Raw genomic sequence first — 17,533 nt, 5'->3', positions numbered from 1 at the left:
GCCCACAGGTGTCCAGCTCCCAACAATTGCATAAGCCAATTCCCTCTGTGTGTGTGTGTGTGTGTGTGTGTGTAATATACTGGTTCAGCTTCTCTGTTCAACCCTAATTGAATATATGTTTGTGTGCGAGTATATATTTGTATGTATGTGTATGTATGTCTACATAGAGAGCTTGTCCTGTCCACTGAGAGTGTCTAGGAGCAGTAACACCCCAATAGTAATAAGTACATCTAGCATCCCATCCAGACCTACATTTTTAAATACCATCTTCCACTGCTAGGAACAAGGACTTCTGGAGAAATGGCTGATTACAGGCTCGGGGCAGGGAAAGTATAAGGTGAGCCTAGAATGTGTTGTTATGCTAGGAAGTAGGAAATGCTTAAGGAATGATAGGGACCTGTCAAAGGGACACAGAAGCCAGGTTTAGGGAGTCCACGCTGGCCAAATCTAGGACAATTTGTGCATCAAAATAAATTAGCACATCTAATTATAATTCATGAAGCAAAATAGAAAACCATAACATTGCACTGATAGAACTAAATGAGTAAATAAAGAAATGAGGTAGAAAGGAAACCACTTATTTACAGTATAATGCCAATTAATCAATGTAGATCAAATGATGGGAATAGATAATCTCCATCTGGCACCATTTGGTAGTTGATATAGACAGGTGTCACCAATGGAAGCTGGACACAGATCTGCATAGAGACAGTATATTATTTATAATATTTGGCAATTCTGCCACAAAATATTAATCAAATGCAGAGGGAAAATGCTGACTTCTCCAGATGAGCACAGAATCATTTCTGTGGTACTCCTGCTAAGAATGCATGACCTGAATCTGGTCATGTGGAAACAGCAAACAGAATCAGGTTGAGGGACATGCTGCATATATAGTGAAGGCCTGTCATCTTTAAGACAGAAGAACTATTCCAGATCGTTGGAGAGTGATGGGACATGACAACTGTATTCAATGTGTGTTCCTGGATAAAGTCCTGGACCAGAAAATAAAAAGACACATTGTTAGGACAGTTTGTAAATTTTGGATGTGTCTGTGCCTCAGACAGCCACATTGCATCAATGTTGATGCAGTCAGGATTTGTGAGGGTTGTATAATGGTTAAGAAGGAGAATATCCTTATTTTTAATAGGTACACACTGTAGTGTTTAAGAGTTATGAGCCATCCTGTCAAAACAAAATAAATAGGTAAATAGATAAAGAAAACGTGAGGAACCTTGGGTATCGAGGATCTGGGAGTTCTCTATGCAGTTCTTGCAACTTTTCAACAACTTTGAAATTATTTCAAAATTTTAAAACACTAAAAACTTAAATGCAATGTTTTCATTACAGTGATTCAAAAGTGAAAAACTAAAGGCATGTGTACTAAAGTAGTTCAAAATAAATTCACACATTATTTTTGTAGGGAGTAACTAAATGAGAAACATAGAACTTGGGTGAGTTCTTCAAAGAAAAACAAGATATCATCCTTTTCATTATGTCATAAAGTATGATGTTGACAGTGAAATGACCTATAGCACTGTATAAATCAAATGTTGCTTCTGCATACTTTAAAAACTATGCTGATAAACACAGTGAATTAGTTTTCTATCACTACATAGCAAATTACCGCAAGTTCATTGGTTTAAAACAATGCACATTTATTATCTCATAGTTTCTGTGGGTGAGGGATCTAGGCACAGAGTAACTAGGTTCTCTGCTCAAGATTTCACAAGGCCGGATTCAAAATGTGACTGGGTCTGCATTCTCATGTGGAGCAGGAAGGTCTCTCTCAAGCTCATTCAGGCTGTTGGCACTGAGTTCCCTGACAATGGGCCAGGGCACCCTCAGATTATAGATGTTGCTGAATCCTCTAGGAGGCCCTTTCAGTCCTCACCCTGTAGACCCTTCATAGACAGTTTACATGCCTCCCCCTGCAGCCCATCAGGAAAAGCTCTCTGATGCTTTATCTTTTTTAAGTGTCCACCTGATTAGGTCGAACCCACACAGATTAACAAACAGGGCTTTCTCCTGCAAAGGTCATGGCCTTTCTCCTCATCCTTTCTGCTAGGGTTTGTCTGTGATAACAAATCCACCAGACAAATGTCCAGGCAGCAGATTAGGGCAACGTGTAAAGAAATTTCATGACAAAACACTGAACACAATCAGTAATGTACAAGTATACAGATCAGCCACAGTTTGTCTTCCAATGAGGATGACAGCCCCTTCTTTGCCCCCCTGGGTAGTGGTAAGGTGGGATTCTTTGTGGCTCTAGGGCTTATTCTTGAGCTCGGACTTGACCAGGCCTCTTCCATCCTGAGCCATGATCATGCCAAGTGTGTTGCTAAGGTAACACCAAATGCTATAACAGATAAACTCTGAAAACTTTTGATTAAGTCAAAGTCATCTAATTAGAAACCTAATTACATGGGTGATATCCCACTATGTCCACAGGCATCCCACACACACAAGGGGAGGGCATTATACAAGACGTCAGTCATCAGATGTCATCTTAGAATTCTGCCTTACACACAGAATAAGCTACTCATACTGCTTGGACCTCCCAGATCATGAGTCTCACTCTGTATCCATGTGACTCATTAGAGAGAAAAAATCCAAAACAGTATCATTTTCTTGTTCAATCATGACACATCATAGCATTTAAGGGAACTACACTTTTGATTCACTCTTGAATAGACCTCAATAGTTTTTACTTTCTTCCTGGTCATGTAAGTCAAAAGAGCTGACTATAATTATTTTCTAAAAGGACTAAAAAGGGTTTTCTTCCTCAGCATTCTTGATCAGAGTCTATAAACCTAAATCTGCATTAATGCTGACCTGGATAAAAGATGATAAATGAGAGAAATGGGTTTAAAACAATTTTTTTTCTACCAAGCACCTACAATCACTGACTCTCACCTCCCAGCCCAGCTGAAGGTTCTGGTTAAGACTGTGGTGCAGGACTCGCATCTGCAAAATAACACTTGCCTTCGGGTTGGGTCAAATGATAGAGTTGGCTTTTCTGATGTACATGCCTCAGGAGTCTTGAGTCAGGGCTTCACAGACTCACTTCCTGATTCTGAGATCTCCCAAGACCCTGACCACTGCTCTTGGAATGCTCTCCCCCAACTCTAATGGACTAAGCTTTGACCCTGTCAGTGGGAGCCCATGGTCATGAGTCCTAAGCCATTGCTTTCTTCCCACCCGGCTTTATGGCTTGGCCATTAACACTAGTATCACATAAACCCAAAGAGAGAACAGAAAAATGGAAAAGATATAAGGGAGAGTGATGAGAAGATGAAAACGAAGTAACAATGGAGTCTGCCAACAATGCCAATCTTCCCAGCCATGCTGCAGTTCTTTGGCACAGTTTCAGGCATTCCTGGTCTTACAACTCACTCCCCACATCCTCGCCACCATCCCCAAATGAAGGCTAGGAAACACCACCCACTCCCACCTAGAGAACAACTTCAGTTTGTTCTGCTACATAGATCAGACTACCCAAGAGGATAATTAGACACTTGACTCTATGAAGTGGCCTGTACTTTGAGTGTTTTTTTTTTCCCCTCCAGAAAATAATGAGGAGAGAACAACTGTTACGAATAACAAAAGAAAAAAAAGCAAGTCATAACTTTGGATGGCTTGAACATCCAGTCACTGAGTTTTCCTTGAGGTAATCTGACCTAGCTAGATCCTAGATATGGAATCTGCCCACTCAACAGTTTTAAAAGTTGCTTAGTTTTTAAGAAAACTGGAACTGTCAACCAACAGAGTAGAAAGACTTGCAGTGCCCTTAAATCAACCAAGGGAGATCTAAAAATCAAAATCTCCCTGACATTAGTAACTAGTGATAAATGTTCAAATACTCAAGGAAATTGGGCTTTCTCCCACAAAGGTCATGTTCTTTTCCTCACTATGTTCTTCTGGGGCTTATCTATAGTGATAGATCTACCAGAAAAACATTCAGTCACCAGTTTAGGACACAGTACAGAGAAATTTCATGACGAAACACTAATTACAATGAGTAATGTACAAGTCCACAGATCAACTATGGTTTGTCTTTCAATATGAGCCACAGCCCCTTCCTGGGCCATTCTGGTCCCTAGTAAGGTAATATTCCTCCTGGCTGATTTCTCCAGGGTTTATTCTTGAGCTCAGACTTAACCAGGCTACTGCAATCCTAAGCCACGATGATGCTATTTGCATTATTAAGGTAACACTAAATGCTATGACAGATAAACTCGGAAATTTTGTTCCATGCAATTACTTGGAACCAGACCATCAAAGGCTCTGCTGACTTCAGCACCTGGTTTCCAAGGTCACCCTGACCACTGACATACAGCCAGCAGAGGGGGAATGAGGATGGCGGTCACCTAGGAAGCACTGATGGGCCAGGCCTAGAAGTGATGTACATGACTTCACCTTGCATTCCATTGGCCAGAACTCAGTCACCTGGTCCCTCCTGAATGCAAAGGTGGTTGGGAAATGCAGTCTCCATTTCAGTAGCAACTTCCCAGAAACAGTACTCTATGGAAGAGAAGCATGCATCTTGTGTGGACAGCAATCTAGATCTGCTACAATGAAGACAGTGGTAGTTGGTGGTAGCAACTACCATTTACTGTGTTCTAGGCCCCTGATAAGTGCTGGACAAATAGTTTCTCCATGAATCCTCAAAATAACCCTATGAAATACATTTTATTATCCCACTTTTAAAGACAAAGAGGCTGAGGCTCAGAGAAGAATAAGTTAATTGCCCAAAATCACCTGAGTCGCCAGGAAGAAACAAGGGCTAAAATCCCAGACTATCTAACCATAAAGCCCACGTTCTCCAACACTACTCCACACTGCTTCCATTACGCTTGGCTATAGTGACTTGATTAGTTTTTTTCCTCTTTGAGTTGTTTATCTTACTGCCAGAGAAGTTTCTACTCACCACAGAACTTGGAACTCCCTACAAGTTTGAGAAATGTCTAGGGTCTATAAAATTCCTTTGTAGCTTGAAGCCAATTCTTTCTTTCCATGAAATGATCCCTGGATCTCCCACTCATCAAAACCTCCTTAAACTGGGCTCTCTTATTTCTTGGATGCACAGCCCCAGGTCAGCTCCCTGGGGCTACTCCTCACACCCAAGTCTTTCTTAATGAACTTGCCTGAGTCATTGAATGTATTTTTTGTTAAACTTAGAGCCTGTCCAAAAAGAAGGTTTCTCAAAAATGTCCTGTCACTTTCCACAGGGCTCTCTCAAACTCTGAGATGTCACAAATCTCTCCTACTCACTCCCTGAAACTCTGCTTTAAGGCTCTGTCTTACAATCTATTACTTTTCTTTCTCCCTTGAGAAATAACACCTTCAAAACGTAACACTATGTTTAAAATTGCTCTAACTTAGGTCCACATGACCTTCATGTTGAAGAGGCTAGGGTGAAATTGGGGAAAAAATTAGTAACACTGGGGGCTGCAAATGTCTTCAGTTTGGCAGATTTGTTTTCTATTGTGAGGCAATTCAACCAGCCAATGTGAAGGACTTTTTTACATAAATTCAATGGAAGTTTCAGTCTCCCTTTTTGAAGTATAAAAAAATTTGTAAATGACCCATTTCAGATCTTTGGTTGTTTATTTCAATAACAAAAGCCTGGTTCCTTTTCCTCTCAGAACCCTAAACCATATTTTCAGGGAAATTCTCAGATCCTTGCCTGAGAACTTGGAACAGTCCAAGTGACAGAGCTTTTGTTTTCGGCTTTTTCATTGACCTACAAAACCTATTTTACTTTGGTTCTCCTTTTTCAATCCTTTTAATTGGGAGTGACTTTTTTTCTTTTCCATGGTAACATTTAATATGTCATGTCTCCCTCCCCTCTAGTGAGCTCACACTTGAATGTCAAGTGATCTTGACACTAGAAAGCCTCACCATACTGCTTTTTTCTTCAAGAATCTTCATTAACTTACCCAAATGTGACCACATAATGGAGAAAGGGAGAGGGACAGAAAGAGAAGAAGAGACAGAGAGAGTGTGTGTATGTGTGTCCATTTTTAGCAACCCAGAGCCTATTTCCCAGAGCCAGCTGTAGCGGCTACTATGTCCCCATAGTAATCACACCCCCAAGGAATGTTCCAGCCAGAATCAGAATCAGCCTTGATCTCTGAGTCAGCCTTACAAAGTTCTCACCTTTTGTGGAGTGGAGGAGCTCTGGGCCAATGTGACTCACAAAAAAAACTCTTATTTCTCTGTGCCTAGAGGCCAAAATTACCATTGCCATTCTAAGTAGTCAATAAAAGGCATAGGGGACATTCAGTTAAATGTGGCGACTGAATGTGTATATTTACCTTCACTGTTTGCCAAATACCACAAAAATTACAGAAAGGGGCAAATAAAATGCATAAATCCACAAGGAAGAGAACAATAAGGAAAATTAGAATAATTAACTTTTGGAAGCTGAAAAGCAAATGGACTACTGACTAAGCAGACGTGAAAAAAATAAAACCTAAGCTAGCAGTGGGAAAAAGCCAGAAACACATTGATCTGGACGAAGAACTAAGTCCAGTCTCTTAGCACCTCTTAAAGAAGGAGTGCAGACAAGCCTGAAAACAAATGGATTTTTTGGAAAGTCTATACCAAGCAGTATTTCCATTATCTGCTGCTGCATAAAACCTTCCCCAAAACTTAGTGGTTGAAAACAACCATTTCGTTTTGCACACAGTTTTATAGGTTAGAATTAAGGAAGGGCTCAGCTGGCCAGATCATCTCTGATCCTGGTGGCACCAGCTGGGGCAGCTGAAGCAGGAGAATCCATTTCCAATATGGCCTTAGCATTCACGTTCTGGCAACTCAGTGATCCTTGGTGCCTCTCTCTTTCTCTTCGCTCCTCTCTTCACTCTCCCAGTGAAGTCTCATTCTCCAGAGCCTCTCCCATGGCTTGGGCTTCTCAGAGCAGAAGCCTCAGGATAGTTGTACTTCTTACTGGCTTCCAAGAAGCAGAAAGGAGAAGCTGCCAGACTAGTTAAAGACCAAACCCAGAAGTGGCCCAGCATCATTTCCACTGTACTCTGTTGGTAGAAGAAGTCCCAGGGTCGACCAGATTTGAGAGAGTGGAGAAATAGACTCCACATCTTAATGAGAGAGGACACAGTCACATTGGAAGAAGAGCACATAGGATAAGAGATGCTGTTGTGGCCATTGCTGAAAAATGCAATGAACTACAGTCCACCTTTCAGCCGCAATACTTCACATACCTTCCCAGTGCAAAATACATTCACCCCACACCCAAGATGGCAAAGTCTCATCCCACTATGGCATCAGCTCAAATCCAGGATCTCAGCATGTACATTAAATCCAGGTACAGATGCCTCAGGAACAGCTTCAGGCACAATTTCCCAAGTACAGCTCCTTAAACTCAGTTCTCTGGAGCTGAAGATCTGTGAACTATAGACGTAAGTCATCTTCCCCCCACAAATACCCAACATACAACACACAGCATATAGAATGAGAAATATTGTTCTGGCCATTTTAGAAAAGACCATATGCCACAGGCAGTTAGACCACTCCCCTACAGTCAGGGAACCATCTCTCATTCACCCAAGAAAGAATGAGAGAGATTCTCTGGAGAGGGTCTCTGGATTCAGGGACAGCAGGCTAAGTTGAAGGGACAAATGCTGAATGGAAAATAAAAAAACAAGCAAAGTTTATATGATGAATACTGAAACCCCTAACTCCCATTTCCTCATTACTTGTCCCCAGAATGCTAGCAGCTATGCTTATATCCTGAGGAGAGAAAACCTCTCTGAAAAAACTGACCAGCCCAAAGAAAAAAACCCTATAGGTACTGTCATTTTGAGGACCTCAATGAGGAAGCCCATTTCAATTACTCCACAGGTCAGGCTACCTCCCAATAAGGCTTGCCCACACCACACAGAACTAACATCCAGCCCTCTTTTTTTTTCAATCATCAAGCTTTTGAATAAAAGCTAAGATCCATGAACCATCATATACTTAAGGAAAGCTACAAACATGGAAGCATGAGATTGAAAAATTTTAGGGCTCTGAAACCACATACAGACTCCATGGAGCCAATGCAAACTTTGCATTCATCCAAAGAAAAGATGCTGTTTTTTTTAAAAGTTATTTTTCCTCAAAGTTATAAGTTTAAAAACTAAAATAACTCATGATATATAAAAATAACTTTTCAGCAGCAAGCATTTTTAGCTCTTTGAGCTACTTTTATTAATTACCTTCATATTCCTAATATGCCTATATCAATATTTCTGAATGTTTTCACATTAGATATCATCCATTCACCTTCTAAAATAAAAGGATTTAGCTCTTTTATGTGAGATGAGGCATGTGTGTTATAGGAAACTACATCATCAGAATGTTTGCAGTAAAGAATAATTTGTTCACTTAATGCTATAACACACTGGTATAACAGGACTTTTTAATTCAACTTAGAGCACAGATGCTCCTGGGGAAGTTAACAGAGCTGCTTTACCTCAGTTTCCGTTTGCTCCCAATAATGTAGGTAGAAATAGAGGGGCTTTCTGAAAGATAAAAGAAACAGGGAACCCAATCCCTTTACTCTGAGGTTTAAATTTGTTAAAATCTCTCTGAGACTAGGGTGCCCCTTACTGAAGCTAGATGGCAGTAAAGACCACCAAGCCTCCTGAAAAAAGATCCTCTATGAGAGCAGGAAATTAAACCAGGTTTAAAAAGACAGGAAACTAACACTGTGAATCAGAAGTCTCTATAGGCTCCTAGAGCTCATCCCCGCTCACTAGATACCTCACCTGGTGGCAGCGCAATTTCATCCTGAGGGTGGAGGGTGGAAGGAGGATGAGGACTGAAAAACTACCTATCAGGTACGATGCTTATTACCTGGGTGATGAAATAATCTGTACACCAAATGCCCCATGACACATAATTTACCAATATAACAAACTTGCACATGTACCCTGAACCTAAAATAAAAGTTAAAAATAACAATACTCCCAATACTATAATTAATGACAGTTCATCTACATTGATTATTAAGTATAAAATACATGATTCACTCATCAGTGATAGTATAGCTACATTGATTATTAAGTATAAAATACAATTCATTCATTGTAATTTTGTCTTTTCAATAAATTCGAAGTTTTCACAATCCGTGTTAAAAGAATCCTTTCAAATGTTACTAAAATGGAAACTCCTGAGGATAGATAGACTGAATTGCCAGCTGGTACCATCTTCTTGGTGCCTGGAAAAAATCTCATGATCCCTAAGTCTACCAATTATCCGAATGTCAAATGCCTAAGTGGCCTTGAGAATGATACCTTGAATATTGCCATACATATAAGCTGAGGATGTTTTGTTATAAGCAACGGGAACCAACTCTGGCTAACTTAAGGCCAAAGGGGATTTGTGAGAGGGATGTGGCAAGAGCTCGCAGAACTATAAGAGATGAACAATCAGGCCTCAGGAAGAACATGAACAGCCTCGGCTGCACCTGCAGCGGTGTGTGGGTCCCCCTCTGAGATACTTCAGGCAGATCACTGTTCCATTCACTCTCTACCTGCAGGGAGACTCCAGATTCCAGAGAGGTGGGGGCTAGGAATCCACACACGGCCAAGGAGAGGCGGTGCAGGAAGACAGGAGAGTGGGAGGGTTATTAGCAGAAAAGGGGAGAAGAGGTTTTGGCAGGAAGAAACAAGAGCCCCTGTACCAGGCAGCCCGAGCCTCATTCTTTCTAATTGCCTAGCTTCACTTTTAAGATTCTAGATGTCATCCCCAAGTAGAGAGGAAACCAATGTTAAATGGCTGGCATGTGAATTGTGCAATAGTTTTTTTATATATATATACTTTAAGTTTTAGAGTACATGTACACAAGGTGCAGGTTTGTTACATGTGCATACATGTGACATGTTGTTGTGCTGCACCCATTAACTTGTCATTTACATTAGGTATATCTCCTAATGCTATCTCTCCCCCCTCCCCCTACCCCACAACAGGCCCTGGTGTGTGACGTTCCCCTTCCTGTGTCCATGTGTTCTCATTGTTCAATTCCCACCTATAAGTGAGAACATGTGCAGTGTGTGGTTTTTTGTCCTTGCGATAGTTTGCTGAGAATGATGGTTTCCAGCTTCATCCATGTCCCTACAAAGGACATGAACTCATCATTTTTTATGGCTGCATACTATTCCATGGTGTACATGTGCCAAATTTTCTTAATCCACTCTATCATTGTTGGACATTTGGGTTGGTTCCAAGTCTTTGCTATTGTGAATAGTGCCGCAATAAACATACGTGTGCATGTGTCTTTATAGCAGCATGATTTATAATCCTTTGGGTATATACCCAGTAATGGGATAGCTGGGTCAAATGGTATTTCTAGTTCTAGATCCCTGAGGAATCACCACACAGACTTCCACAATGGTTGAACTAGTTTACAGTCCCACCAACAGTGTAAAAGTGTTCCTATTTCTCCACATCCTCTCCAGCACTTGTTGTTTCCTGACTTTTTAATGATCGCCATTCTAACTCGTGTGAGATGGTATCTCATTGTGGTTTTGATTTGCATTTCTCTGATGGCCAGTGATGATAAGCATTTTTTCATGTGTCTTTTGGCTGCATAAATGTCTTCTTTTGAGAAGTGTCTGTTCATATCCTTCACCCACTTGTTGATGGGGTTGTTTGTTTTTTTCTTGTAAATTTGTTTGAGTTCTTTGTAGACTCTGGATATTAGCCCTTTGTCAGATGAGTAGATTGCAAAAATGTTCTCCCATTCTGTAGGTTGCCTGTTCACTCGGATGGTAGTTTCTTTTGCTGTGCAGAAGCTCTTTAGTTTAATTACATCCCATTTGTCAATTTTGGCTTTTGTTGCCATTACTTTTGGTGTTTTAGACATGAAGTCCTTGCCCATGCTTATGTCCTGAATGGTATTGCCTAGGTTTTCTTCTAGGGTTTTTATGATTTTAGGTCTAACATGTAAGTCTTTAATCCATCTTGAATTAATCTTTGTATAAGGTATAAGAAAGGGATCCAGTTTCAGCTTTCTACATATGGCTAGCCAGTTTTCCCAGCACCATTTATTAAATAGGGAATCCTTTCCCCATTTCTTGTTTTTGTCACGTTTGTCAAAGATCAGATGGTTGTAGGTATGTGGCATTATTTCTGAGGGCTCTGTTATGTTCCATTGGTCTATATCTCTGTTTTGGTACCACTACTATGCTGTTTTGGTTACTGTATAGCCTTGTAGTATAGTTTGAAGTCAGTTAGCATGATGCCTCTAGCTTTGTTCTTTTTGCTTAGGATTGTCTTGGCTATGTGAGCTCTTTTTTGGTTCCATATGAACTTTAAAGTAGTTTTTTCCAATTCTGTGAAGAAAGTCATTGGTAGCTTGATGGGGATGGCATTGAATCTATAAATTACCTTGGGCAGTATGGCCATTTTCACAATATTGATTCTTTCCACCCATGAGCATGAACTGTTCTTCCATTTGTTTGTATGCTCTTTTATTTCATTGAGCAGTGGTTTGTAGTTCTCCTTGAAGAGGTCCTTCACATCTCTTGTAAGTTGGATTCCTAGGTATTTTGTTCTCTTTGTAGCAATTGTGAATGGGAGTTCACTCATGATTTGGCTCTCTGTTTGTCTGTTATTGGTGTGTAAGAATGCCTGTGATTTTTGCACATTGATTTTGTATCCTGAGACTTTGCTGAGGTTGCTTATCGGCTTAAGGAGATTTTGGGCTGAGATGATGGGGTTTTCTAAATATACAATCATGTCATCTGCAAACAGGGACAATTTGACTTCCTCTTTTCCTAATTGAATACCTTTTATTTCCTTCTCCTGCCTGATTGCCCTGGCCAGAACTTCCAACACTATGTTGAATAGGAGTGGTGAGAGAGGGCGTCCATGTCTTGTGCCAGTTTTCAAAGGGAATGCTTCCAGTTTTTGCCCATTCAGTATGATATTGGCTGTGGGTTTGTCATAGATAGTTCTTATTATTTTGAGATACGTCCCATCAATACCTAATTTACTGAGAGTTTTTAGCATGAAGAGTTGTTGAATTTTGTCAAAGACCTTTTCTGCATCTATTGAGATAATCATGTGGTTTTCGTCATTGATTCTGTTTATATGCTGGATTATGTTTATTGATCTGCATATGTTGAACCAGCCTTGCATCCCAGGGATGAAGCCCACTTGATCATGGTGGATAAGCTTTTTGATGTGCTGCTGGATTCGGTTTGCCAGTATTTTATTGAGGATTTTTGCATCAATGTTCATCAGGGATATTGGTCTAAAATTCTCTTTTTTTGTTGTGTCTCTGCCAGGCTTTGGTATCAAGATGATGCTGGCCTCATAAAATGAGTTAGGGAGGATTCCCTCTTTTTCTATTGATTGGAATACTTTCAGAAGGAATGGTACCAGCTCTTTCTTGTACCTCTGGTAGAATTCAGCTGTGAATCCCTCTGGTCCTACTTTTTTTGGTTGGTAAGCTATTAATTATTGCCTCAATTTCAGAGCCTGTTATTGGTCTATTCAGAGATTCAACCTCTTCCTGGTTTAGTCTTGGGAGGGTGTATGTGTCCAGGAATTAATCCATTTCTTCTAGATTTTCTAGTTTATTTGCGGAGAGGTGTTTATAGTGTTCTCTGATGGTAGTTTGTATTTCTGTAGGATCAGTGGTGATATCCCCTTTATCATTTTTTATTGCGTCTATTTGATTCTTCTCTCTTTTCTTCTTTATTAGCCTTGCTAGTGGTCTATCAATTTTGTTGCTCTTTTCATAAAACCAGCTCCTGGATTCACTGATTTTTTGAAGGGCTTTTTGTGTCTTTATCTCCTTCAGTTCTGCTCTGATCTCAGTTATTTCTTGCCTTCTTCGTTATTTCTTGCCTTCTGCTAGCTTTTGAATGTGTTTGCTCTTGCTTCTCTAGTTCTTTTAATTGTGATGTTAGGGTGTCAATTTTAGATCTTTCCTGCTTTCTCTTGTGGGCATTTAGTGCTATAAATTTCCCTCTACACATTGCTTTAAATGTGTCCCAGAGATTCTGGTATGTTGTGTCTTTGTTCTAGTTGGTTTCAAAGAACATCTTTATTTATGCCTTCATTTCGTTATGTACCCAGTAGTCATTCAGGAGCAGGTTGTTCAGTTTCCATGTAGTTGAGCAGTTTTGAGTGAGTTTCTTAATCCTGAGTTCTAGTTTGATTGCACTGTGGTCTGAGAGACAGTTTGTTAGAATTTCTGTTCTTTTACATTTGCTGAGGAGTGCTTTACTTCCAACTATGTGGTCAATTTTGGAATAAGTGTGGTGTGGTGCTGAGAAGAATGTATATTCTGTTGATTTGGGGTGGAGAGTTCTGTAGATGTCTATTAAGTCTGCTTGGTACAGAGCTGAGTTCAATTCCTGGATATCCTTGTTAACTTTCTGTCTCATGGATCTGTCTAATGTTGAGAGTGGGGTGTTAAAATCTCCCATTATTATTGTGTGGGAGTCTAAGGCTCTTTGTAGGTCTCTAAGGACTTGCTTTATGAATCTGGGTGCTCCTGTATTGGGTGCATATATATTTAGGATAGTTAGCTCTTCTTGTTGAATTGCTCCCTTTACCACTATGTAATGGCCTTCTTTGTCTCTTTTGATCTTTGTTGGTTTAAAGTCTGTTTTATCAGAGACTAGGATTGCAACCCCTGCCTTTTTTTGTTTTCCATTTGCTTGGTAGATCTTCCTCCATCCTTTTATTTTGAGCCTATGCATGTCTCTGCACGTGAGATGGGTTTCCTGAATACAGCACACTGATGGGTCTTGACTCTTTATCCAATTTGCCAGTCTGTGTCTTTTAATTGGAGCAATTAGCCCATTTACATTTAAGGTTAATATTGTTATGTGTGAATTTGATCCTGTCATTATGATGTTACCTGGTTATTTTGCTCGTTAATTGATGCGGTTTTTTCCTAGCCTCAATGGTCTTTACAATTTGGCATGTTTTTGCAGTGGCTGGTACCAGTTGTTCCTTTCCATGTTTAGTGCTTCCTTCAGGAGCTCTTGTAACACAGGCCTGGTGATGACAAAATCTCTCAGCATTTGTTTGTCTGTAAAGGATTTTATTTCTCCTTCACTTATGAAGCTTAATTTGGCTGGAAATGAAATTCTGGGTTGAAAATTCTTTTCTTTAAGAATGTTGAATATTGGCCCCCACTCTCTTCTTTCTTGTAGAGTTTCTGCCGAGAGATCAGCTGTTAGTCTGATGGGCTTCCCTTTGTGGGTAACCCGACCTTTCTCTCTGGCTGCCCTTAACATTTTTTCCTTCATTTCAACTTTGGTGAATCTGACAATCATGTGTCTTGGAGTTGCTCTTCTCGAGGAGTATCTTTGTAGCGTTCTCTGTATTTCCTGGATTTGAATGTTGGCCTGCCTTGCTAGGTTAGGGAAGTTCCCCTGGATAATATCCGGCAGAGTGTTTTCCAACTTGGTTCCATTCTCCCTGTCACTTTCAGGCACACCAATCAGATGTAGATATGGTCTTTTCACATAGTCCCATATTTCTCAGAGGCTTTGTTCTTTTCTTTTTATTCTTTTTTCTCTAAACTTCTCTTCTCACTTCATTTCATTCATTTGATCTTCCATCACTGATACCCTTTCTTCCAGTTGATCGAATCAGCTACTGAGGCTTGTGCATTTGTCACATAGTTCTTGTGCCATGGTTTTCAGCTCCATCAGGTCCTTTAAGGACTTCTCTGCATTGGTTATTCTAGTTGGCCATTCGTCTAATCTTTTTTCAAGGTTTTTAACTTCTTTGCCATGGGTTCGAACTTCCTCCTTTAGCTCAGAGAAGTTTGATCGTCTGAAGCCTTCTTCTCTCAACTCGTCAAAGTCATTCTCCATCCAGCTTTGTTCCATTGCTGGTGAGGAGCTGCGTTCCTCTGGAGAAGGATAGGCACTCTGATTTTTAGAATTTTCAGTTTTTCTGCTCTGTTTTTTCCTCATCTTTGTGGTTTTATCTACCTTTGGTCTTTGATGATGGTGACGTACAGATGGGGTTTTGGTGTGGATGTCCTTTCTGTTTGTTAGTTTTCCTTCTAACAATCAGGACCCTCAGCTGCAGGTCTGTTGGAGTTTGCCAGAGGTCCACTCCAGACCCTGTTTGCCTGGGTAGTAGCAGTGGAGGCTGCAGAACAGCGAATATTGGTGAACAGCAAATGCTGCTGCCTGATTGTTCCTCTGGAAGTTTTGTCTCAGAGGAGTACCCGGCCATGTGAGGTGTCAGTCTGCCCCTACTGGGGGTGCCTCCCAGTTAGGCTACTCAGGGGTCAGGGACCCACTTGAGGAGGCAGTCTGTCCATTCTCAGATCTCAAGCTGCGTGCTGGGAGAACCACTGCTGTCTTCTAAGCTGTCAGACAGGGACATTTAAGTCTGCAGAGGTTTCTGCTGCCTTTTGTTTGGCTATGCCCTGCCCCCAGAGGTGGAGTCTACAGAGGCAGGCAGGCCTCCTTGAGCTGCGGTGGGCTCCACCCAGTTTCAGCTTCCTGGCAGCTTTGTTTACCTACTCACCCCTCGGCAATGGCGGGTGCCCCTCCCCCAGCCTCGCTGCTGCCTTGCAGTTTGATCTCAGACTGCTGTGCTAGCAATGAGCGAGGGTTCGTGGGTGTAGGACCCTCCGAGCCAGGCACGGGATATAATCTCCTGGTGTGCCATTTGCTAAGACCATCGGAAAAGTGCAGTATTAGGGTGGGAGTGACCCAATTTTCCAGATGCCATCTGTCACCCCTTCCCTTGGCTAGGAAAGGGAATTCCCTGACCCCTTGCACTTCCCGGGTGAGGTGATGCCTTGCCCTGCTTCGGCTCATGCTCGGTGTGCTACACCCACTGTCCTGTACCCACTGTCCGACAATCCCCAGTAAGATGAACCCAGTACCTCAGTTGGAAATGCAGAAATCATTCATCTTCTGCGTCGCTCATGCTGGGAGCTGTAGACTGGAGCTGTTCCTATTTGGCCATCTTGGAACCACCCTTCAGTAGTTTTCTTGAAGAGAAAAAATAATGTAGCTGTTACATGCATGGATGTTAGAGTCAGACATCCTGGGTTCCAATCCCAGTTTGGCCCTAACTGTGCCTTGGACGTTTTCTAAAGGATCAGTGTATCTAGCCATTCTCAGCCTTTCTGAGATTTGGTTTCACCAGTAAAATGCAGAAAATGTTTACATGTTTCAGTTAATATGCCTTTGGTAATAGAACACAAGACCCATATGAATAAGAGAATGTAATGTCTTACAAAACTGAAAAGCCCAATAGTAGGGAAATCTTCAGTGGCTCAACAATCTCACTAAATACCCAGCCTCTTTCCATTGTCTGCTCTGCTCTTGGGAACATCCACACACCCCAAGGCTGGCTGTACTGTGATGGAAAAGATGGCTGCCAGAAGCTTCTGGACTTTCATATTTCCCCATTCATATTCAATAAACAGGAGTGTCTTCCCTAACCATCTAACAAAAATCCTGGACCTCCCTTTAATTGGGCCATCTTTGTTCACCTGTTGGCAAGAGAAATGGGATCTGGGAATTAGAACAAACTGCAATAGGAGAGGGGCAGAATGGATACTAGGGAGGCAACCACAATCCTAAAATCCTTCATATCATCTCCTAGAGTCAATCTGAGGACTGAATGTAAATAAAGTGCTAATAAATACCTGGCAGATGTGTCAAATACTTGTGTGTGTGACAGTGCATGTGTTAAGAGATCTAGAGATAAAGAGCTTGAGACACAGGTACAATTTCCAATTTAAGACGTATACAAGAGGGGGATTTTCAAGAAGATAGAGGATAGGATAAAGGGCTAACATGTAGCTCCCATTTGGATGGACAGAACAGCATGAAGAAACTCACACCATGGACTTTTGCTCCAAGAACCACCACAGGAACATACCAGGAAAACTGAAAGAATTCACACATCCTTTGAAAGAAGCAGCACACCACTGCAAATTTCACAAGACAGATGAAAAACTGTGAGTTTCCAGTGTGAGAAGGGAAAAACCTGCCTCTGAACACACACCCCCACTGGGAAACCTGAAAATCCAGATTATAGAAGGAATTAACCTTACCTGGAGCTGAAATGGATTTAGTGTGAAATATAGAAGTAGAAGCAGCAGTGGGAAGAGTCTTATAGGCACTTCAGTCTCCAGCTCGAGCTCAGGGAAGCCATCCCTGGCTCTATCTCACAGGGGCCCTCAGGGAAGGCAGCCGGTGGAATTTGGGAGGGGTCACAGGGTGAAAGAAGCTTCCAAATGAACTTTGTAATAATTTCAACTGGGCACGAACTCTCTTGAGCAGAATCCAAGGAGCAAATGGGAACTGCTGCAGAGAGGAACAATGGAGCTGTGGCCAACAATGTAGGCTGACGAGGAGGAGCAAGGCCTGAAAGCTGTGCTTGCTTTGTCAGCGGAGAAGTTCGTGCCTGGGGCAAGGTCTGAGCCCAGAATGCAGGCTGCCTGGAGATTAACTGTTACTTGGGCACTGGAGGAGCAAGACTGGCCTCACTGACTGCATAGGAGTTGGAGGAGGCCTGTTGC

At 41.5% G+C, this 17,533-nt stretch overlaps 1 long non-coding RNA gene across 4 annotated transcripts in view; it reads right to left on the bottom strand.

Annotated features, from left to right (window-relative positions):
• The window catches only part of LOC129049901 (uncharacterized), a 261,143-nt gene extending 243,848 nt beyond the window's left edge, over positions 1-17,295 (bottom strand). For 3 of the 4 annotated variants that reach the window (XR_008513287.2, XR_008513286.2, XR_008513288.2), the window contains exons 1-2: positions 17,066-17,289; positions 15,884-15,991 (exon numbers count right to left, since the gene is read on the bottom strand). This is a non-coding gene — a long non-coding RNA (uncharacterized LOC129049901). Of the gene's footprint in view, positions 1-15,883; positions 15,992-17,065 lie in introns of all 4 variants that reach the window. The other variant, XR_010137042.1, reaches the window with a different exon arrangement.
• Between the last annotated feature and the right edge of the window lie 238 nt (positions 17,296-17,533).

This window comes from Pongo abelii, chromosome 15 (assembly GCF_028885655.2).
Source record: "Pongo abelii isolate AG06213 chromosome 15, NHGRI_mPonAbe1-v2.0_pri, whole genome shotgun sequence".
Classification (NCBI taxonomy): Eukaryota; Metazoa; Chordata; class Mammalia; order Primates; family Hominidae; genus Pongo; species Pongo abelii.
The sequence above is the reverse complement of the archived record's forward strand: the minus strand, read 5'-3'. Positions and strand labels throughout refer to the sequence as shown.